Source organism: Panulirus ornatus, chromosome 22 (genome assembly GCF_036320965.1).
Source record: "Panulirus ornatus isolate Po-2019 chromosome 22, ASM3632096v1, whole genome shotgun sequence".
NCBI lineage: Eukaryota > Metazoa > Arthropoda > Malacostraca > Decapoda > Palinuridae > Panulirus > Panulirus ornatus.
The window spans coordinates 19,302,144-19,326,983 of NC_092245.1; the positions used below are offsets into that span (position 1 = coordinate 19,302,144).

General features: G+C 45.7%; 1 protein-coding gene across 1 annotated transcript in view; it reads right to left on the reverse strand.

Moving 5' to 3' along the window:
• Positions 1 to 1,091: 1,091 nt before the first annotated feature.
• The window catches only part of LOC139756608 (twist-related protein 2-like), a 74,821-nt gene continuing 51,072 nt past the window's right edge, over positions 1,092 to 24,840 (reverse strand). The window contains exons 2-3 of the mRNA XM_071676256.1: positions 6,394 to 7,008; positions 1,092 to 3,053 (exon numbers count right to left, since the gene is read on the reverse strand). The gene's annotated coding sequence lies outside the window, so the exon portion shown is untranslated. The remainder of the gene's footprint in view (positions 3,054 to 6,393; positions 7,009 to 24,840) is intronic.

The window sequence follows — 24,840 nt, forward strand, 5'->3', positions numbered from 1 at the left end:
CTCTGTTCTTAACGCTACTTCGCTAACGCGGGAAATGGCGAATAGTTAAAAAAAAAATAAAAATATATATATATATATATATATATATATATATATATATATATATATATATATATATATATATATATATATATATATATATCATAGCAAATCATGTGTTGTTAACACGGTGAGCTATGAACTTGGATGAAATAACTGGGAAAGAAAATAGGTAGGGTAGTGAAAGTTTGATTGGTTAGAGATTTGAGGTTGTTCATTGTGCAAAAACCCTCAAAAAGAAAATTGCTGTCAAATACATAAAGGATGAGTAAATCAAATAGTTTTACTAAATTCGTGTCATGTCAACAATCCGTCAGTACGAGTAAAACTGATGGTGAGCAATTGAATAAAATGAAGTATTATTGTTCTTAGTCGAATTCGCTCCACCGTCAGCGTTACCGCTCTAGTACAGCAACACAATCTATAGTGTGCTGGCTGATTACATCATCACATTAAATACTTAATTTAATTCACAGCGCCGGAAAACTGACTGTTGATGTTGTTGAGAATAAATGTTGCTCTGGCAAGTGTTGCTGATTACGATGATCCTGTGTTGATAATGGTATTGATAATATTCATAAGGTTGATAACGCAATATGATTGTTGCCATTCATGGTGGTTTGAATGTTGATGTTAGTGATTTATTAGTAATACTATGCTTGATAACTTTAGTTTTGTTGGTAATAATGTTAATGACGCTAGTGGAGTTGTTCATAGCACTAGTAGTCTTAAGTGTTGACAGAGTTGTTTATAAAACAAGAACATTAGTTTTGCATGACCGGTGATGATAGCTCTGTTGAGAATAATGGTTATGCTTGTGACGAAATTGCTTACAAAGAGATATGTTACTGTTTCTTGTCATCTACATTAGTACTGCTTTCTGCACACGTCTTACCTTATAGTGTTTTCTTTAAATCCCGTGATGTTCTCTAATGTTAGGTTAGCAATTCGAAAGATTAATTAGCTTCGCAAATAAAATCATACGACTTTTCTACGAAATGTGCATAAGGTTTCCATTAAATCATTTTTCCTAAAGGAAATAAAAAGACAGGTTTGAAAATAGTTCTCTTTATTATATAAAGTTGAAATACAGAGTAGATTGGGCTCTGAATAGCGTGAGGAGTATCCAGTAGAATTTGACCCACTGTACACCAGAGCTTGTGGGTGTAGAGCGCTACCTTATACCTGAGTTGTACAGCGGCACCATCTGCAGCAGCAGCTGTACAACGGCACCTTCTGCTGCACCGCCTGTACAGCGGCACCAGCTGTACAGCGTCACCATCTGCGTCACAATATACCACTATCCTAACGTGCTGCCTGTACTGTCCGAGCGTGGGGGAGGCAGGGGCTGACTACCAACAGACACATATTCATATATTTACAAGTGATGAACCTCGCGGTTCACATCCATCACCACAAGCAGCAGCAGCGGCGGTGTCACGGCCGGGCTGGGAAACACACTCCCTTGCCCTCGGGGTCTACAAAGGCCTCTACATCAGGGGGGGGGGGGGAAAGGAATATTGGCACCAGCTGTTGAGCTATGCACCTACAGTGGCACAGACCAGGTCTCGTAAATCTCTTTGTCTCAGATGGAGAGGCCTCCTCGCAGAACCCCGAGCTGCGTGACTAGAAACTTGCCGAGTTTTCTCCCCGAGCAACCTTCTCTTAACACCTACAGGTGTTTATAGTGTAAAGCCTCGTAAATGAGCTGATCCAACACTCTAACTTTTCTACAGATGAGCCCATGATATAGACCAGTGTGGCAACAGTGATGCACGGCTTCACTGCAACACACTTTACTAATGGGTGGGCAGGAGGCGGCCCAAACCCTCGCATATGAAATACAAGCGACCTGCTCCGCCACGCTCCTAACTACTGCAACTATTTCTCAATAATACTGGATCCACTCCCTTCTCTCTCTCTCTCTCTCTCTCTCTCTCTCTCTCTCTCTCTCTCTCTCTCTCTCTCTGATAATAACGTCTACTTTAAGTATTTCATTAAGTACAAAAGAATGGGATTTTAAGTACCTTGTCAGTATGTTAAGTACCTTGTCAGTATGCTAAGTACATCTGTCGACGCAAGAGTCCAGGACACAAGGAGTCCAGGAAATAAAACTGTCAGAATCACTGTGCAGCAATACATATCGGAAGCATAAACTGACCACAGCAGAACCTTTCCAAGGTGTGGGTGTGGATGTAGGGCGGGGCGTGAGGCCAGGCCAACCGCCCACCAACCACCACCTGACTAAAAGAACAATCCCAGGCCCTCCACCAACCTATGAATAAAATATACAAGTTTTGTACAGTCAATCTTATGCATGGGACGGTACGTCTACCTGCTTATTCAGATGGAACGGTATGTGTACCTGTATATATAAATGGAGAGGTACAAACTTTGGACCCGACAGTCAAGATGTGTGTTGACTCATGAAGGAAAAGGTGAACTGACATGACAGGATGTTGATCTATTTCACTTCCACTGTTTTTCTGAGTCACCAATGATGTGAAATACGACAGGTGACTAACTAACTAAGACAAATTTGACCGTAATAGAGTTACGAGAGTATGGACCAACAACAATAAATAATCCTTGTTAATCATCACAATCTTTTATATACTTTTAAATAACATCTAGAGGTCGACCTAGAGTTGATGTGACCTCGTGAGAAACACCAGACGAATCAGCCTGGGCCTAAACGTGGTGAGTGAGGGTCAACACATGTTTTGATGCACAGGTTCAGCTTAATCTTAACTGGTTCTACCGTGTCTTGACGGGTTTAAAAGTGTCCCGACATACTGTAGCAGGTCTGGAACTGACTAGGCAGGTTATGACGAATCTGTCGCTTCCAGTCAAATCTTCTTGACCAATGTCTGTACAACTACCTAGGGAGGCTGAGGGATCCTGACGTATCCTGGTGAGTTGTGATGGGTCTAGAAAGGTACTGAGGAGTCCTGAATCATCTTGAGGTATCCTCAGCATCGTCATGTATCCCTGCTCGTCATACCGATCACACACTGAAAAGCAAACGTGCGGAAATGTGTTAGAACTTTATCACGAAGGGTTACTGCCGACCCATGACCAGCTGATCGTCATGGGGTCTCCTCTTAATTGTTTGATAAGAAAGTAAATATGGGGTAAAAACTGATATACATCTGAGAGAATCAAAGTTAATGTAACACACAGAAAATGGAATCTACCTGCCTAAAAACATACAAAGTGTACAAGGTACTGATAATTTCTGGCCACTTTCATGATGATTTGTGATCAAATGTTTGTAAACAAACTCGAACACTGCTATACTATGCTCATTATTTGATTGAGATGTTATTAAGGCCGTCAGTGGCAAGTCAAAAACACCAACAGACCATAAGAGTAAAGGCTCTTAAGCAATTTGTTTCTGGATCGAGTGGAGGTGAGCATCTCAACCCGGCGTCACAAATAAAATACGCTCGGATCGTTGGCAGCCACAAGGGAATTTCTAACACCCTTTATAAACCTAAGATTTTAACATCATAAATAAGTTCTGGAATAACCTAACTTACCACAGCCCAGCTTAACCTAACCAGGGATGTTTGCTCGAGTACATCGCTCCCCCTAAGGCCACTTAACCTTGGTGGTGAGATCGAAGTGTTAACTTCGAAGCTTTTAACCCAATCGATCTACGGTTCCAGCTGTGAGTCACTAAGGGATCGAAATTCCTCGATGGGATGCCATGTGGGATTCTATATTCCATGTGGGGAATGTGGTGCCAAGATCCTATGTTTCCTACTGAATTTGACGGTGGGAGACAGAGACCTGCGGAAGCCGAATTTCCTGTGGTAGTTCTTATAGAGTATTATAGAAACACCCGCATGGCTATTCTTATATCACACACCTGTGCCCCTTTTTCTCCACTGAAACAATGTTGCTTCTAATCAACTATATTCCATCATTTTTCTACCACTCGTATTTCAGTCTTCAGTCTCTCCTACAATCACCATAGATATAGTTAATATCTATAATTTGCCTAGTAGTTTTCTGTGTATAAATATGAGCCATATACATAGCGAGAATTTAGGTGGTTTTTGAATTATCATTAACACCTGAAGAAGGTGTTTTCGATTTTTTCAGTCGATGGCTACGTCATAAAATTGACGACCTTAACTGACCGTGACAGTTAATGGAACTAAAGCCCAGACAACCACTCAACCTGTGTATAACTGTCAGGCTTCGTAAAGAAATGAAACAGATTCATCAGAGATGTAGGTGAGGATGAGGAAGTTGATGTGACGAACATGACGACAACTAGGAAACACACCAAACTGGTGTCACGTGTAAGTAATAGACCAGTTGTTCAGTGTCAGTGTGTCGTGTGTGTTTAGGGTAATGCGTAGCGACTCCGTGCTACTATGCGACACGCAGTCGACGAGTCTAGCTAGTACCGTGACTTCTAGCCAAACTGGATCCATGCTAGGCTGATTGCCCTTCCCGTTCTCTTTGTTGGCTGGTGTTGTCAAGCCTTGGACGGTCTGGTGTACACTGTTTGTGTGAGCAGTGATGGTGCGTTAGAGGAGACCGTCTCTCATGTGGAACAAATTGTTTGTTCTTCATCGTGTGTGCGTCACTAGACCCTGGCCTGCTGGTGACATCACCACCACATAAAGCTTACGGTCTTTGATTCTGAACCCGTCCGAGTGACCAACTGTAAAGCATAACACAACGTAACACATTTTGCTTGGCGTCCGGGTCACACTTCAAAGTTTTGTGTTAACACAAAAGATCATATTACACGAGGGTAGCTTCCCATTACTAGAGGAAATATAAACTAAAAATACACGAAGACTTCAGTTTTGGTAAAACAACAGGACAGAGAAGCGAACAATCAATAAAAGAGAGAATTAGTAAATATAAGAAATAAGGAACATAAGAAATGTCAAGCAAATGAAGGAAACGAAACAACTCAAGAACTATCAAGAAGTGAAGAAATCATAAAGTTATGGGGAAAACGCCCCAAGGATCTGTTGTTCAAGTGTCCAAGTTTAGCATTCCCGCCACTGACAACCCAAACGGACCCTTCATATCCCCCCCACCCCAAACCTTACCAAACCACCACCACAACTACTTTTGGGGTTTGCACGATACTCTGACGTCAGCTACTCTCCTGTGACATCCTCGTCCTGTCTATGAACTGCACTGTCCAGTGTATGACAAGAGAAAAAGAAGAAAAAGAGGAAAGACATGGGCTCTTATTCCTACGCCTAATCGCCTTTCCGACGTAGCATCAGGAACTGACAAACAATGGTCTCCTTTGCACACATCCAGTCTCCAGGTGTCAACTGCAATGTGCTGAAACGAGTCTACCGTCCAGCAGAAGAGTCATAGATTACTCCATGATTCATCCATTGGACCGTATCACCTGCCCTGGTTCAGGCCATTTAACGCAGTTAACGCTACCCTTAACACCGATTAAGGTGCAACATATAATAGAGCAATTGTATATTTCTGTTTTACCATAAAGAATTTTTTTTTGGGTATTTCTTCACACTGAGACATTTCTTTTATTCCTTTTCTACTGGTTTTGGCTTTTTCCTCAAAATCTTTGCAAGCTTTCATGAACCAGTTCCTTGCCATTTAATTCAGATATCCTGTATACATTTCTTAAACGTAAACTTGGTTTAATCACCAAGGTCTTTAGTTGTCATACTTGGCCCTTCCCTCTACTCCTTTTCATGTTTTTCTGGACGCAGTCTCTCTCGGGGATATATATCATTCTTGAAGGTACTTAGTATCTTGTTTCAATGTCCACGTTTAAAAACTTAATCCAGTTTACATTACTAGTGTCCTGGCACGTTTCTCTCTTCGTCCGTTAATCGACAATTTGGTGTCATTGTTTTGTATTCTTAGAATCGAAAAGATACTTTCCAGTGAACTGGCTTTTATCATAATCAATGTTTCCGAGCTTTACACCAACCTCACAGACACTACCTGCATCTCTGTTTTGTCGCTGTCATTACCACAGCTTGTTGGGTCTCGAATCTTTTGATTACGAAGCAGTCGCCTCTCAAATCGTTTCCTCTCAACGGATCTCAGTTACGGCGATGCTATGGTTGTTTCAATTTTATACAGTTACTGCTCTTTTGTGATATACTGAAGATCCAATTTTCTCGCTCAAGGTAATATGATTTTCTACCCATTGTTTTAGTGACTTTATCCTACCTCAAAATATCTGTCGATTCTTTAATAAAAAAAACACTTGCTTTATGTTCTTGTTTCCATCCATACAGATATGGAATTTACGGTACTCCTCTCTAGAGGAAAACCTCGTAACAGACCATCAGGTCCTCTCATGTACTAGCACAGATACAGTGGTCTTACCTGTGGTAGATGGATGATATGGAAGAGGGCCTGGGTCCCGTCCTGCAGCGCACATGACAACTAGTACAGCACTCAGTACACAGTCTCTCCACACGCTCATCACCGCTGCAGCTCCTGTATACACCTGCCTTTTATATCGTCAACACTTAAACTATAACAGCCGAGTTACGGGAATATCGTTATCCAGCAGCGAGGGACACACTGGCATTTGTACAAGTAGAGTCTCTCTGGGCCACCACTGAGCACTCGGGAGACTTCGTCAAGCCAAGACCAGCCCCTGGTCCCTGGCGCTCCCTGCACCACCGCCTGACCCCCTCACGTCCAGCACCTCACACACTTAAATAAGGCACTTCACTGTGACACTTATTCAATGTGACACTTAAGTTAGATCACACTGTGGTGAGTTCATGGCACCTTGATGCACCTGTGTGGTGTAGCTGCCACTAGCAGAGGTCAAGATGTACCTCCCCGCTACACCTGGTGGTTGCAGAAGTCGGGTCGTCCCTCCTCCCCGCCTCACCTGGTGGCTGCGGAAGTTAGGTCGTACCTCCTCCCGCCACAGTGGTCGCTGGTCGCTGGGTCACGCCGGCTTGGTCCCTCCGCTGTGGTCACCATCTGCAACACAAACCACACATGTCAATACACACCTGTATACGTCACATTCAGATATGAAACATGTAAACTGGTCATCAATTCTCTTTCCTTCAGACCTGGACAAAATTCGAAATTCTTATCAAAACCCTTGATTTGACTAAAACCGATTTCCTCGTTCTACTTCTCGCGAATCTCTGTCACTACAAATGCATCAACACCATTACTTTATTACTTAAAGTGGGTGAGAGTATTTCTAAGTGTAGCCTTCCCTACAACGCTACTGCATCAAAATACAATACTGTATCTACTTCAAATAGATTCTCGTTTCAGATACAGTCTAACTAGATCCATAGTAGCAGCCTCATAGCCATACAACTGCAAGAAAAATTACAATGCAAAAATTGCTACAAAAATTGCTACTGAGGAGATTCACAATATACTGGTGTTCCAGGAGAGCTGAGTGGTTCCCAAGGCCCTTTTGACTGTCTTCAAACAACCGGAACACACCCCACCTCCAACAATATTACTCCTGGACTTGGCTCTTCCTCTGTCCACTTCTGCAATATGCGTGGTCCCAGATCCAACCTCCCCTTCGCTGAACCTGGCCTTTATTTTTCTCTCTCTGTGTAACCATAATTGTCCAAGACTGACTCCACTTAACTTTCAACGCTTTAACCATTATTCTTACCACTGGTTTGACTCCAAGGGCGTTTTTTGTGCTTCCTGCTGTCCACAAACACATGTGACTTACCTCGTGGATCTAAGTCTCCCAGCTCAATTGCACTCTAGCTCAAAGTTCCTTAGAAACACCTTACTCCTATGTTTCTTACATTTCACCCGGGTTCCTCCGACTATATTTGACTTCCTGTCACGGGGTATTTGCTCTCGACACATTCACATACTGACATTCCATACGCCAGTGATTACACTGCATAAAAAGAGATTGACATAGTTCTACTTAGACGAATCCTGGTGTAGTCGATATCAATTCCTTTCCTGAACGATTTGGAACAACTGGTCACACACTCAGCCAAAACGAGTTCCTCATCGCCACGACCACTCCTCAAGCGCCCTCGACCTCATTCTAACATCTGAAACTTCCTGTTATGGATACAATTCCGTCTCTTATGGACTTTCTGTTGCAATCTTATTTCTGTCATCTCAAACTTAGCACGTCCAGCACGTATCCCTTTTCGAAACGCCTATTATGGTAATTTGGGGAGGTCCTGGTGGACATCCTTCCGCCACCAACTTCTACACCAATTTTCAGTGGGCTGGAACGTCCGCGGCTGTGCTGATCATGTAGCGAAGGTCGTCTTAGTATCGATAATGTCCCTTCTTCTACTAAACCTTTATCCCCTTAGGTAATGTTTGTTTTTACAATGATGTTTGTCCCATTTGTCTATGAAACTTGTCCTCTTTCTTGATTCGTATTCTTCCTTCCCTTATTCTTGGAATCATTGCAACGATGCTATTCGCATGGTCAGGTACATCTTAATTGGAAAAATGTGTTCTGATTTGACATATTCTACCGATAATTCTGTCTGGCCCTTGACCATTTGTACTTCCAACGACTTCTAGATAAAGCTGCTCTCTTCGGTGCTGTATTTTCCTCTCACTTTAGATTTCACATCTTAACCGCCCCCCCAAACTTTTTTCCAATGAACCTAACCCCTCTATTACATTTTCCTCTTACAAGGCCTTCCGAATCTTTTTCTAGCATGGTGTATATTTTCTCCTAAATCGGACTTGCAGTTGTATGTTTCTCCGAATGGGAAAGCAATTACCTGGTTAAACTCAAGTGTTAGAATGCAAGTCTGACAAATATCTCCGATCAAATTTCAAAACACTGCAATACAACCTGCAATCAAATGAGTATGTTAAGCATAATCATATCCTCCTTTCTGTTCTACTGTATTGGTGCCATAATCATTTCACTATAAGCAGCAATTCCATATCTGTAGGAGTCTCTATGTGCCAATGTATCGAGTACTGTTTTTATCTCTGGTGGCTCTTCTTCTACCTCTCCTTTAGTCAAAGGGAATCAAAAGCCTTTCGATTTCTGTAAACACCTCTTGTCAACCGAGAAGGGGTGTATACCCCTATCTTTCTGACCACCGTAATGATGCTTCCCTCTCTCTGTTTTGGAGGTATTGTTTCAGCCACTGCTCTCGTGAACTTAGGGTGTGTCCCAGCCACTAAAATCTGGACCCATGGCACACGACAGGCTGTGTCCGAGTAGTGGTGGACCTGATGACTAGTGTGTGTCCGTGGTGAGAGTCCTAAGGGCTGGTGGCTAGTTTCCCAGTGGTGACGGTCCTAAGGGACTGGTTACTGGCATGTCCCAGGAGTGGTGGTCCTTGAGGGTTAGAGACTAGTGTGTCACAGTGGCAGTGATCCAAGGGGACTGGTGACTGGAGTGTCCCAGTAGTGGTGACCCTGGAAGGCTGGTGACTGCAGTGTCCCAGTAGGAGTACTCCAAGATGGCTGGTGAATGGGATGTCCAGTAGTAGTGATCCAAGAGGGCTGGTGAATGGAGTGTCCCAGTTGTGGTGATCCTGTTGTGCTGGTGACAGTGGCGGGGTAGGCAGGTCCCAGTGTTCTGGGAATCGTGAGCCACACATCCCAGGGCCAGGGTGGTGCCAGCCAAGGTCAGCCAGGATAAACACACCACCACCACCACCACGGCCCTCCACCCGTACCAACCCAGGGTAGACCAACAGGTCCTAAGGCAGAGCGAAGGCTACCCCAGGACAGAGGACTGCTCCCCGAGCAGAGAGCTGCACCCCTGGCAGAGGGCTGCCCCCTAGTGTAGAAGGGTTAATCCCTGGCAGAGGGCTGACCGCTAGAGTAGAAGGCTTCACCCCTGGCAGAGGGCTTCCCTCGAGCTGGAAAGTCAAGTGGAAAAGAGAAGAAGTGATTGAAGAGAAGAGGGAGGGAAGAGGCTTAGAAGGGTGAGTTATACGTGTATGGGAGATCCATGGGCAGCCAGGGGCAGTGTGACACATGACTGTGATCACACCATTAGTGCCGTGGACACCTGGGTCATGGAGGGATGGGCGAGGGCGTGCAGACATAGGCCATGGGCAGCTGGAGGGGAGATGCAGGGTATGACGTTACCGCTGCTTGGGAGGAAGACACACCGTTGACGTCACCACCAGCCCGGCTCTAGTGAGGGCCTGTTTCTACTGCACCTGAGAGACGGTGCAGCAGGTGGTGAGGCTCACGCTGGTGCTGGGAGGAAGGTGGCAGTGTGGTGTCCGGGACAGTAGCGGCAGGTGGTACTCACCTCATGGGTCCAACATCAACAGGGTCGCTCAACACATACACACACACCGCTACAAGAACACTCCCCCCCTCCTCAACCAAAGTGAACATCATCAAGATATCATCAACAGACACTTAGTCATCCTCGTGTCTGTGTACAGACTGTGTGTTTACCACTCACCCTACCCTTTTCATAGACCTGCTTTATATACTACGTGTATTTTATTATCAGATTTTTGCCCGTAGTTATCTAAATAAACCACTTATCATTATCATTATTAATCATTACTATAGCTATCTTTTCATTATCATTATTATTATCATTGTTATTATTACTATTATTACTATTATTATTATTATTATTATTATTATTATCATTATTATTATTATTATTATTATTATTATTATTATTATTATCATCATCATCATCATCATCATCATCATCATCATCATCATCATCATCATCATCATCATCATTATTATTATTATTATTATTATTATTATTATTAATATTATTATCATTATTATTATTATTACCCTTTTCATTTATCATTATCATTATAATCATTACATACTACAGCACACAGGACCACCTCTCCCACCCAACCACTATAACCTTGTGTCCTGCGACCCTTCACACATGCCCCACCCCACGGCGCCCAGCATCACAGGCTACTGTGTTTCATAACCTAGTGGGGAGGGTAGGGTGTGCCTGGGGAGACACAGGTGAGTCAGGATGTACCACGATTGGCCTCTGGGGGAGTTAGAACAGTCAACGCGCCCGCCCCGCCAGCCATCACCACACCCTCCGCCGGTCTGTCCCCAGTGGTCAGCTCTGCTTTCCACCCGCTCTCGCCTAAGACGTTATCTGCTTCTTACCTTCCCCAAGACGTTAATGTAAAGCGTGTGTTTATTCTTATGGTGGCTGATGAGTTAATTTTTGTTCGCAGTTCGATGTTATTTCCCTTAAAGAACGGTGGCAGGCGTGCCTCGTACCTAAGGGTCATGCTCAAGGGTCTACCGTCATGCTTAAGAACCGTACCGTTGTGCTCAAGAGCCGTATCGTCATACTCAAGGGCCTAGCTTCATGCTCAAGGGCAGTATCGTCATACTCAAGGGCCTAGATTCATGCTCAAGCGCCGTATCGTCATACTCAAGGGCCTAGCTTCATGGTCAAGAGCCGTATCGTCATGGTCAAGAGCCGTATCGTCATGCTCAAGGGCCTAGCTTCATGCTCAAGAGCTGTATCGTAATGCTCAAGGGCCTAGCATCATGCTCAAGAGCTGTATCGTCATGCTCAGGGAGTTCATCAAGCGTATGGTACGTTAAACGTGTGGGCACGACATATATGCATGGTGATGCTGGGGACGACGCTTTATCGCAAATGGGGCAGCATGAACCCGTGAGCCGGCCATGTTAACTGGAGCGCAGTACACAGCCGTACCCAAGGCCAGGATCACCCCCTATTTAAGTATGGCGGCCGCTTCCATCACTACCTCCGACGTTCCGGTGTCTGGGTCGCTCACGCCACTCCTTGCCGTCAGCTTACCGTGATATTTCTGATATATATATATATATATATATATATATATATATATATATATATATATATATATATATATATATATGTGTGTGTGTGTGTGTGTGTGTGTGTGTGTGAGTGTGTGTGTGTGTGTGTAAATTTTCTAGGACGTACGAGAATAGAGGATGAAGAGCATGGTAGGGAAGAGCCACGCCCTCCCAGCCAGATATTCTATTCGTGTGAGGATCAGCCCCTAGAAAAGTACCATTATCAGTTTTCTTCCCTTATCTTGAAAGTCGGCAGGATGCATCCCACCATCCTTCTGGTGGAAGCAACAGTTGTTTCCTTGTGTTCGCTAAAAGTGAGGTCTTCACGTATCATTACTCACGTGTTCTTCACATTACACATTTGAGATATGATAGTCTGAACGTCCGGTATTCTGTATCTTTTATTGATTTTTACATTTTCCCTAAACCGGAGGTGTTGAAACCCCAGTGAAAAGGATGTTGTGCTCGGTGGCCCAGTGGAAGACTATACGACACCTTGTAGTCTTTCAGCATCCTCTACTGACGAGATTTTCTTACTTAATCTAGTATCATCTGCAAAGAACTGTAACGTGTTCGTGTCCATATTAGATATAAAAATTGGGAGTATAGCAGAGTGGGTAGCGGAGTGTGAGGGGGTTAAGTGGAGGACCTTGGATATGTCCCTGGCTGTGCTGGGGTGAGGGGGGTATGTTTCAGGGTTCAGGTCTTTACGTTATGATAATGACTGAGCAACTCGCAACTCCTGCTCGTCACCAGCAACCCGACACGCTCCCCACCCTGCTACCCCCCACCATGATGTCATACGCCGCTAAACAAAAGACGAACGCCGGCAAAACAGCGCAAGCTTCGGTGTCACGCTCCGACCTCACAACCGGAATCGACTAGGAGGAAAAGAGAAAAATGGCTCTGCTGACTGTCATCAGGCTTGCGGACGCTACTGAGTGCTACGTGATGCAGATGTTACTCGCGTCACCGGACGTACATTCTTATAACCAGAAGTAACAGCAAGAGAGGAGCACCATATGGCTCCAAGTAGCCTTCAGCAGTAGCCCAGTAGCTTTAAGTAACACTCAAGCATCACAAGATGTGATACTCGAGTGCTACTTACAGCTACTGGGCTACTGCTTGAGGTTACATGAAGCCCCACGGAGCTACTCTCCTGTTGCTTGTATGCTGCATTGCTGTTACTTTAGGTGAAAAAGTCCAGAGACTCCAGGCGTGAGGGTGGAGTCTGAAGACACCACCATCTCACAACCCTCACCACATCTATACGTGAGTGGTGTCGTCCCTGCCGAAGAGTTGTATTAAATGGCAAAGCAACGACTGGTTTCACGCGTCGGAGTTCCACAAGGTTCGGTCCTCGGACCCATACTTTTCATGAGGTACATCAATGACCTGGAGTGATTAAAATTAATGACCTTCCCTATGGCAAACCACGCTAAGATGTATACAATGAAGCTTATAAAATGCTGAGTGTCACGACGCTAAGATGTATACAATGAAGCTTATAAAATGCTGAGTGTCACGACGCTAAGATGTATACAATGAAGCTTATAAAATGCTGAGTGTCATGCCGCTAAGATGTATACAATGAAGCTTATAAAATGCCGAGTGTCATGACGCTGAGATGTATACACTAAAGCTTATAAAATGCTGAGTGTCATGACGCTAGCCTATAAAATGCTGAGTGTCATGACGCTAAGATGTATACAATGAAGCTTATAAAATGCTGAGTGTCACGACGCTAAGATGTATACAATGAAGCTTATAAAATGCTGAGTGTCACGACGCTAAGATGTATACAATGAAGCCTATAAAATGCTGAGTGTCATGACGCTAAGATGGATACAATGAAGCCTATAAAATGCTGAGTGTCATGACGCTAAGATGTATACAATGAAGCTTATAAAATGCCGAGTGTCATGACGCTGAGATGTATACACTAAAGCTTATAAAATGCTGAGTGTCATGACGCTAGCCTATAAAATGCTGAGTGTCATGACGCTAAGATGTATACAATGAAGCTTATAAAATGCTGAGTGTCATGACGCTAAGATGTATACAATGAAGCCTATAAAATGCCGAGTGCCATGACGCTAAGATGTATACAATGAAGCTTATAAAATGCTGAGTGTCATGACGCTAAGATGGATACAATGAAGCCTATAAAATGTTGAGTGTCATGACGCCAAGATGTATACAATGAAGCTTATAAAATGCTGAGTGTCATGACGCTAAGATGTATACAATGAAGCCTATAAAATGCCGAGTGCCATGACTAGAAATATAACCAAACAAAAGGATACGACATTCACCCTTTATAGTGCCCTGGTTAGACCTCCTCATTTGGCGTACGCTGTTTGGTCGACTGACTCGTGCCAGTATCCCGGCAAATATATATTGTGCACCCCACGTTCATCCTGTGAGTTCTGGTCACCATACCAGGTGAAAGATGAAGAAAAACTCGAACGAATTCAAAGAAGAGCAGCCAGACTAATCCCTTCACTCAAGAATAACCTTATGAGGAAAGACCCAAAGGCTCAAATTATTCTCCCTTAGAAAAAACGCAGATTCCGACGTCACCTGACATAAGAGTTGACAACACTACATAATTTCGACAACATACCATGCGAAAATGTCTTCACCTAAGACAGAGACTCAGTGACCAGGAATAATGGTACGAAGACAACAGGAAGGAGATCTAATAGCAACGTGGGCAAAAGTTGTTTTTTTTTCACAAATGAGTGGTAGTGCGCTGGAAAAAAATATCTCCAAAAACAGAAAAAGCAAATGCTTTAGATGAATATCTTTAAATCGAGGCTAAACAAAGGCTTCAAGGACATCCCTTATCAGTAAGAAAACCATATTACCATTAATCATTCTGTTTTCTCTCTGATTCCAGACGTCGTCAAACTGACAGGGAACTTTTTCCAATCCACACTTCCCTATGAAATTTCCATGGCAGTATCTTACCACTATACTGTATGGAATCATTCCCTCATCTTTTTTTCTGTCAGCAGTTGAGCCGGAGGGAGAGGTGGGCGGTGAGGTACCTTCTACTTGTTATGGATCACAAAGCCTCCTGTTACCTGTCCTTCCCATGTACTCCCTCACAGCCCATTCCTACGCTTCCTCTTTACGCCCTCGTGGTCCACTCCCGCGCCTGCTTGCCAAACCCTCACAGTCCATTGCCGCGCCTACTCATCAAACCCTCGCAGTCCATCCCCACGACCAAACACCATTCCCTCACAGTTTACCCCTACGCCCACTCACCACACCCTCACGGTCGACTCACGCGCCCTCTCGCATTCAGTGTCAAATATTAGATAAGCCACCATTAAACGCAGAGGAAGAATAAGTCTTTGGAGTGATAATCAGAAATGAGCAAAAAACGCATCAAGTACTGCTTAGCTACATTTGATGAGAAACCGAATGTTACGGTTTTACAGCGGGAAAAATAAACTATAAACACTTGATGGACACAAGGCAGATCTCATTCACAATACCTTGTCTCAACAATCTTTATCAAATACCCTGCCTTGAACTATTCAACAATCTTTATCAAATACCCTGCCTTGAACTCCTCAACAATCTTTATCAAATACCCTGCCTTGAACTACTCAACAATCTTTATCAAATACCCTGCCTTGAACTCCTCAACAATCTTTATCAAATACCCTGCCTTGAACTCCTCAACAGTCTTTATCAAATACCCTGCCTTGAACTCCTCAACAATCTTCATCACAGACGTAAAAATCAGCGTGTGATATACGGGGAGTGATATTCGGTATGGACAACTGATTCCGTCAGTCAGTACCCAACCATATGTAGCAAGACGCAGAGATCTCGCAAAATATTCTGTAAACGATCGCACCGGACTCTGGGGAGAACGAACAGAATCTTTCAACACACTCCATGATTTCCACAACACAACTCACGACAATTTCTTCACCTTTGGTACTGATACACGGACCATAACAATATTAAGTTACAGGACGAGAGAACGTGGATAAAGGGGTTTTCAGCAGTAGACTCGTAAAACACCGGAATATATTACAGCCAAATGTAGTCCAAGTGAGGAGCATTACTACATCTACGTCACAATTACACTAATGTATTTCTGATAAGAATCACCAGGGAATAAACCTGTTCAGTAAATGACAATTAACATATTTCCTACGCAGGCGGTGTTCGTCGCCTGAAGTTAATTAAATCAAGATATATTTTCAAATAGTTATATTCTGTAGATTTTCCTGATCAGTGTACAGTCTCTGTGCTACCCGGTGCTTCTACTGTTGTCCTCCTACTGGATGGTGTGTCGAAGTGTTGGGGCGGGGTGGATCCTTCTACTGTACTATCCTGTCCACATCTGTATAGACAGGCGATCTATACTGTCCTCCTGCAGATAACCTCTTCATAGACCATCAGGTCTTCAGCTCACTGTCTTTGCCATGTACTCTCAGTACACCCCCACACCTACCCGTCAATCCCTCCCAGTACACCCCAAACCTGCTGATCACACCCCTGCCAGTACACGAAGCCTCCCACTACACCCCTGCACCTGCCCGTCACATCCTCCCAGTACACCCCCCCGCACCTAGTCCAAACCTCTGACTGACAAAGCAGCTGAGGAGTGAGTGTAGCAGGTGATAACACTGATGATGGATGAAGGTGTAGCCTCGGGCACACCCTACCCGCCCTCAAAGGCCTGACACACTCGCTGAAACCTGACAAACAAACACGAGAGGTGTCGGGCGATGAGCCCCCCTCCAACCCCCCTTCAGATGGCTAGAGCTGAGGCAAGAACAACAAGAACAAGAACACCTCCTACCCTCCTCCCACTACCCCCTGGGCTCCGCCAGCAGTGTCCTGTACGCTATGTCAACACAGCTGTTGCGCTGCTCAGGCTTCTGCCATTACTGCCGCTGTTTGCTGGGGCTGCTTCTGTTGCTGCAAATAATTTCCATGCGAAATATTACGGCTGGCTGAATGCTTTTACTCTTTTTCCCACTTATTTGTTAAACGGGAGGGTCAGACCTGCCTTGGCTGGAAGTTGTGACCACGATGAACCCGGCCGGTGTAACGTGTAAGTCTAGAAAGAGTGATCTGCTGTCCACCAGACTCTTATGTCGTCTATAATCATCGTACATCAGCGTCAAGTGTTATCCATAATCAATGCACACTGACGTCATACACGTCTCTTACAATTACCGTGTTCTAATGTCAAACCATCACAAATAATTATCTCACATTTATCTAACTGGCCAGCTAAAATAATCATCCATCAGCGCCATACGTCCCTCAGAATTATCACGCACAATTCACATATCAACTACAAATCCTGTCCTGTAACCCTCTTGCATGAGTACTGCAGCTGGACGCAGACGACATAAACATGGCTCAATGCGCACCCAACCTCCTGCCGAACTATAGATTAAAAGACAACTTAAAGCATGTTGTGCGCGCTGGCTGAGCATCTGTACCTAAGGTATCTTCTCTTACTAAACTATCATACATCCATCATCACGTGTTTATATATTATCACACATCAGTCACCACGTATCATTACTATCTAACTACAAACTTTCATCTTTTGGATCGTATCAGATAATCATGACGCGTACACCAGGGGGTTATGGGGCAGGTATAACAGTCATATTTTTCAGCACAATGATCACATCCTCAGCATAATAATCTTTTAACGTTGAAGGCTCCAGCCACGGACCAAAGTCCACATCAAGGCCGGGCCTTATTAATTCAAATACAGAGAGGATTATGATAGGGAAAAAAGAAGAGACAAAGGAAAGTATTTACGAAATTTGGAGGAAGTTAAAAAACACGTCTTGAAAATGTGCCAAGTCGTGGTTATTAGGAAAGACATGTGAGGGCAGTTAGTTCCAAAGCTTCGACGTGTAGGCGAAGAAATAGTTATCAAAACGGCCCACCCTTGAGTTGCCAATGGCCACATAGTCCGCGTAGTTATTACACAGCATAATAATCATATGGTCAAAATGATTATCATATACTTAGCATACTCGTAATATATTCAGCATAATCATTATTACTAATCATAAATACAATGTATTCAGCATGGTCATTAAATGCAAAAATTATCATAGCATAAATACCATAGTCAGCATGATTATCACACAATCATATATTCAGCATTAACTACTATACAATAAAGATTATCACAATATAATTATCATACCCTCAGCATAACGATCACATACTCAGCATGGTTATCATACATTCAAGTACAGTTATCGAACACTAGGCATTATGAAGTCACAGTTCTGTTTCTGGCGGTGTCAGGAGCAACAGAAGATGTTTGTACAGCAGACGTCATCTGTTGCTCATGGCTATGTTATTCCCTGAGCACCGGGCGACCTAGCCTCACGACAAAGGCAACACGTACATACATCACCAGCCCGACCGGCTGGCGCACAACCGACCCACTGGCTCACACACGACCCACTGGTTTACAACCGACCCACCGGTTCACACCCGACCCGCTGGTTCACACCCGGCCCTCTGGTTCACAACCGACCCACTGGTTCACAACCGACTCCCTGGTTCACAACCAACCCGCTGGTTTACACTCGACCCGCTGGTTTACACTCGACCCGCTGGTTCACAACCGACCCGCTGGTCCACAACCGACCCACTGGTTCACAACCGACCCTCTGGTTCACAACCGACTCCCTGGTTCACACCCGACCCTCTGGTTCACACCCGACCCACTAGTTTACACCCAACCCGCTGGTTTACACTCGACCCACTGGTCCACAACCGACCCGCTGGTTCACAACCGACCCACTGGTTCACAACCGACCCGCTGGTTCACATCCGAAACGCTGGTTTACAGTCGACCCGCCGGTTCTGACATCACCAACGAGTACGACCCACGTAGTGTCACTGGTGAGCAGCGTGGGTCACGAACATTCAGCTTTGTCCCTGAGCCAAGCACAATGTCGCTGTGGGGGTCACAACCAGCACCAGCGCAGCACCTCACCAGCGGCCGCTATCCTTGCTAATGGTGGACGTCCTTGTGGCAAGAGCAAGCATCGGCTGTGAGCGAACGTGGGCCCACGGAATGTGAAGCATAACACACGCCAAGACACATGAGTGTGAAGGTACAGGCATCTCCCACCACCGTAGACTGGTGGGCTGAAGTGGGCCAGTAGGAAGGGACGTGCCAGCAGGCGTCTCCCACCACCGTAGATTGGTGGGCTGAAGTGGGCCAGAGGACTGGATGTGCGAGAAGGCATCTCCCACCACCGTAGACTGGTGGGCTGAAGTGGGCCAGAGGACTGGATGTGCCAGCAGGCGTCTCCCACCACCGTAGATTGGTGGGCTGAAGTGGGCCAGAGGACTGGATGTGCGAGAAGGCATCTCCCACCACCGTAGACTGGTGGGCTGAAGTGGGCCAAAGGACTGGATGTGCCAGCAGGCATCTCCCACCACCGTAGACTGGTGAGCTGAAGTGGTCCAGAGGAATGGACGTGCCAGCAGGCAGCCCCGGACACACCGCTGTACATAAAGGCTTCTCTCAAAACTGCTCAGGGGCAGGGCTGACGTAGTTGTGGCTGTGGTCAAAGCTTCGGCAGGCCCCAGCCTCCTTCCGGCTCATCCCCATGAGTGTTAACGTTAACATGACGCCCAAGGGACCAGCAAAAGCTTAAGAACAGTTCTGGTTTCGAGAATCCTTCGTAACATCAAGTCTAGAGAAGCCGCTTTAGAACACTTGGGGGAAATGTAAGTCACTTTCAAAATGATAGAAATCAGAATGTTTGAAAACAAGCCACGAGAAGAAAAAGTTCGAGATAATGGAATCCGGTTCACGGCTGCGGAGGGCAGGAGGGGCTGCTCGGAGGAGGGGGACGCCCTACGTGGCTGAGAACAGGAAAGCCACCACCCAGCCCGGCACATGGCCACGAGAGACAGTGGATTCAGAAGGGAAGATACATAAGAGAAATGGCTGGAGGGAGACAAAGCGTACAACGTTGAGTGTAGCCATACTTACCATAGCAGATGGAAGAGGACTACACTTGAGGAGAGACGACACAGCCAAGACACAGCTGAGGTAAAGCAAAACTTAAAGACACAGAGACTGATTCTTGTGGCATGAATCGCGAAATTATCTGTGCACTCCGATCCATCCTGTGGGCAGTGGCTCAGAGTACACAAAAGGTCCAGGGACCGGGCCATACTGACGGAGGTACATGGTATACAGCCAGGGGAATATTCAGAACAGTCAAAATGATGAACGAAGAGAAATAGAGAGAACAAATATAAGAAAGTACGGAATGACCACAGAAGGAAGAGTAATCACCAGGTTAATGCAATGCATTAACCATTCTATATCTTTTCATTCTAAAATCTTTATCTAATGATACACAGACAAGAGGATTTCAGTGATAAAATCCCTTAACCAAAGTTCTCTCTCTCTCTCTCTCTCTCTCTCTCTCTCTCTCTCTCTCTCTCTCTCTCTCTCTCTCTCTCTCTCTCCCACCCAGTCCTAGCGTAGCCACTACTGGTGGGACGTGACAAGTACCTACTCCCTGGCCGCCCAGACTGACTCCCACCAGGACTGACGAAGATAACGAGCCGTTCGAAAATAAACTATGGTACCACACCTGCGCCCTAGGGAGTCACCTGACACCCTCGTCATCACAGCGCCGCCAAATATTCGCGCTTAAATCCACCTTAAGTGCCAATCACCTGTCGAACCCCTGGTGCCAGAGTGCCAAGACAGCCCGGGCAGCAGGCGAGACGAGCGCCACTAATCCTGCCTGTGTCAACAAACATGTAGTGCCATGTAGTGCCAACCGCAGACCCGTGTAGAGTTTCATGGGTTGCCCCAGGGTGGTGCTGGGGGCTGCGACCACCATGATTGTGTACCGACCCTGGGGGACACCTTTCATACTGGCTACCCCTGGGGGACACCTTTCATGCTGGCTACCCATGGGGGATACCTTTCATGCTGGCTACCCCTGGGGGATACCTTTCATACTGGCTACCCCTGGGGGATACCTTTCATGCTGGCTACCCCTGGGGAACACCTCTCATACTGGCTACCCCTGGGGACACCTTTCATGCTGGCTACCCCAGGGGGACACCTCTCATTCTGGCTGCCCCTGGGGTACACCTATCTTACTAGCTACCCCTGGGGACACCTCTCATACTGACTCCTCCATGGGGACACCTCTCATACTGACAGCTCCCGGGGGACACCTACCAAATTGGCTGTCCCTAGGGACATCTCTCATACTGGCTGCCCCTGGGGGACAACTATCATACTGGCTGCCCCAGGGGACACCTTTTATACTGGCTGTCCCAGGGGAACACCTCTCAGATTGGCCATCCCCCACACACCTCTCTCATTCATCCAGCCCTCAGCAACAACGTACCTCACACTAATACCTTCACTTGGTGCTCACACTGGAAGAGATAAGCTGACCCCTCTCCCATGTATGTCCCTAACTTGAGGAAAGTTATTTTGCTCTCATACTTTACCTTTGAGCAAGAGCCTCTCCCAAGCGTGACTCTCATCTGTCTCCCTCAATGAAAATTCAAACTTGACTCTCAAAGTGGAATCTCTACACTTGATCTCGTGCCAGATGCACCTGTCACCTGCCACTCATTATGCAAACACTTACTTGCCTCTCACACCTGAACATTTAACTCGATTCTCTCCCTAGCATACCTCTCACATGCCTCTGATGAGTGTCAACGTATACTTTGCTCAGACTGGGGCTGGTTATATGGGTCTGTCCCAGGGACATCCCCGTATTCGCCTCTCAAAACGTGATCATAACCTCATAATTGCTTTCCCACAGGAACCTTCCACTAGGTCCACAGAGGGAAATCTGCCACTTGATCATCCCACTAGAACTTCTCCTTTGCACCCACCCGGGGACACCTCTCTCTTGTCTATTCGCCTGATCCTCCCGCCGCGGACCACTTCAGACATTTTCCATTAAGACTTCTCGATAAAATCTGCTGGCGAATCCCCACACCGAAACCAGTCATTCCTCTCCCCTTCTCTTTGGACACATTCAATTGCGAATGACACTAAGGTGTCCTTACTAGACACAATCAACCAGACATGACACTAGGATGCCCGCGTCTGTGGGCCTCTGGGGCGCCCTTTGGCTGTGTTCAACAGACAAATAAAGATATACAAATCAAAATTCAAAACCCAATCCAGTGGTTGTTTAAACTGGCAGGCAAGTTTTCCCAATTCACAATATTCTGTAGAATCACGGAAATATATCTGCCCCCATAACTCTAACTCATAACTTTTTTCCCCATTTTTTTTCCCCGCCAGCAGTTGAGCTGGAGGGAGAGGTGGGTGGAGAGGTGCCCTGTGCTATACTCTCCTGTTTCTGCCACAATTTTAGGCATAGTGAGCAGATAGTCTTATCATGAAGCATCAGTTCATCTGTCACCTGTCCCTCCCTCCACGGTTTTCCTCTCGATATAAAGTTCCTATGACCTTATCTTCTGGTTTTCTATATTTTCCCCTTTTTCTTTGTCGTCACACGTTCCTCCCTCCCTCGGTGTCTTTAACATAACATGTTCCCGTTCTCTGTAGCGCGCCTTCTTCCTGCGGATAATAAATGCGATATATAAGTCTCATCTCTTGAATCTACCCTAGGCTGATGCCGCCGCTCCGCCAGCACCTGACCCCCGTCTGCCCCAGAAGGCTCCCGTAAGTCTCATTTTCTTCCGTGTATGTGGCTAGATCGGCAGCGATAACCCCGCCAGCAGGTTCCTCGCCGCTTGCCAAGACAACATTTAACTATCTATCTACGTTAAACTACCCTCAGTAGATTTCGAGATAACGCCAGATGCGACCACCGTGTGCCCCAGCAGTGCACGGCATATGTCTTAATGATACTACGACCCTCCCTCCTTCCCTCACTCCTCCACCCATGGTGGTGAGTCCCCAAACTCCCCCCTCCCCCAACTCCTTCTTCCCTTGCCCCTCCCTTGCCTTGCCCCCACCCGGCTGCTCGCTTTTCTCTCCCCCCACTACTCCTTCCTCCTCCTCCTCGACCCTTAGTCTTGTCTGTCACATCTCCCGACTCCTGCCTCTCGCTTTTTCATCCATTTCCTGCTGCTCTTATCTTCGCCTGTCCCTTATATCCTTCCTATCTTCCATCGCAGCACCATAATCTCGACCAGTCTTAATCTCTCTCTCTCTCTCTCTCTCTCTCTCTCTCTCTCTCTCTCTCTCTCTCTCTCTCTCCCGCCCTCTCTCCCTCCCGTTGGTCCGCGTAGCAGCATCATAAACCATAGAGATCGCCCGCTACAGACCTATCAGTTACACATCTCCACACATCATGGCTGGCATCGCCGCATCATTCACAATCTGACTTTACTCTCGCCTTGCCCCTCCCCGCCTCCCTCCCTCCTTCCCGGGCTGCAGCTGCTGCTCACACACCAACAGAGATGCAGCTCCGCTCTCCATTCATTCATGGTTTTTGTTGGTGGATGGCTGTAAGAAATTAACTGATGATATGAGTACCTGAGTCTAGAGCATGTGTGACGGGGGTTGGGATGTAAGGGCTATGGTGTACCAACAGTCTCCTCTTACTTACCTTGGACGTGAGAACTGCTTTATGGCTCCGAGGGAGAGAATCTCTGGCCGAGACAATGACATACGACTGGCAAAGGTGTGTCCGGTACAGGAACACACAGCAAAGGAATCACACTTAAGAGTTTACTGGAGTATATACTACGTAAACATTCCTTTATATCTGCCACCTCTACGATATACCTCACTCATGGACTCATCCAAAGACTGGAAATATCCAGCCCCACCTTGATCTTAAGCTCCTTTACGATTAGTTAACTAGTTGCCATCATGACCTCCCAGTTCCGTAATGCCTTATCTGTGTACTTTTTATCTTTTTTTTTTTTTGTAGGCGAATGGCTACCTAAATTCAATGAACCGTTATTCCTTTATCTATCATTTATATAACTGATCTTTAAAGTTTATGAAATTCGAACGCTAATATCTAACATCGAAGCCCCTCTGCGTACGTACAATAATCTATAAGAGCAAATGAGATGAAGAGATAAACAAGAATGGAATGGAAGAATGCATTAAGGAGACGTTATGAATGTACAGTACTTCTTACCTGGTAGCTTCAAGCATGAGTGTCGTCCCCTGTGTGCTGGACTATGACACAGGTCAACACTAGATACCTTCACAGTCAGACAGATTCCCCGGAATGTCATTACAACACTGGAGACCTTCTTCATGTTCTGATTAACTTTTTAGGGTGTTACTTCAACACTGGAGACCTTCTTCATGTTCTGATCAACTTTCTAGAGTGTCATTACAACACTGGAGACCCTTTTCATGTTCTGATCAACTTTCTATGGGTGTTATTACAACACTGGAGACCTTCTTCATGTTCTGATCAACTTTCTAGGGTGTTACTACAACACTGGAGACCTTCTTCATGTTCTGATCAACTTTCTAAGGTGTTACTCCAACACTGAAGACCTTCTTCATGTTCTGATCAACTTTCTAGGGTGTTACTACAACACTGGAGACCTTCTTCATGTTCTGATCAACTTTCTAAGGTGTTACTCCAACACTGAAGACCTTCTTCATGTTCTGATCAACTTTCTAGAGTGTCATTACAACACTGGAGACCTTCTTCACGTTCTGATCAACTTTCTAGAGTGTTACTACAACACTGGAGACCTTCTTCATGTTCTGACCAACTCTCTGGAACGTGATTACAGCTCTGGAGACCTTCGTTTTCTGGCCAACTCGCTGGAAAGTTGCATCAACACGACCACACCTTCTGAACCAAGTAGCGTCCTTGCGCGTCTTTCCCCCGGCCATCTGGTAATATGATAATCTTCCGCTCCTGCACCTTCCCCTGCTCCTGACCCTACCCTTGCTGCTGACCCTTTCCATCGCTCCTGACAACCCCTCTACTTCTGAGCCCCTCCCCTGATCCTGATCCCTCCTATGTACCTAACCCTTAC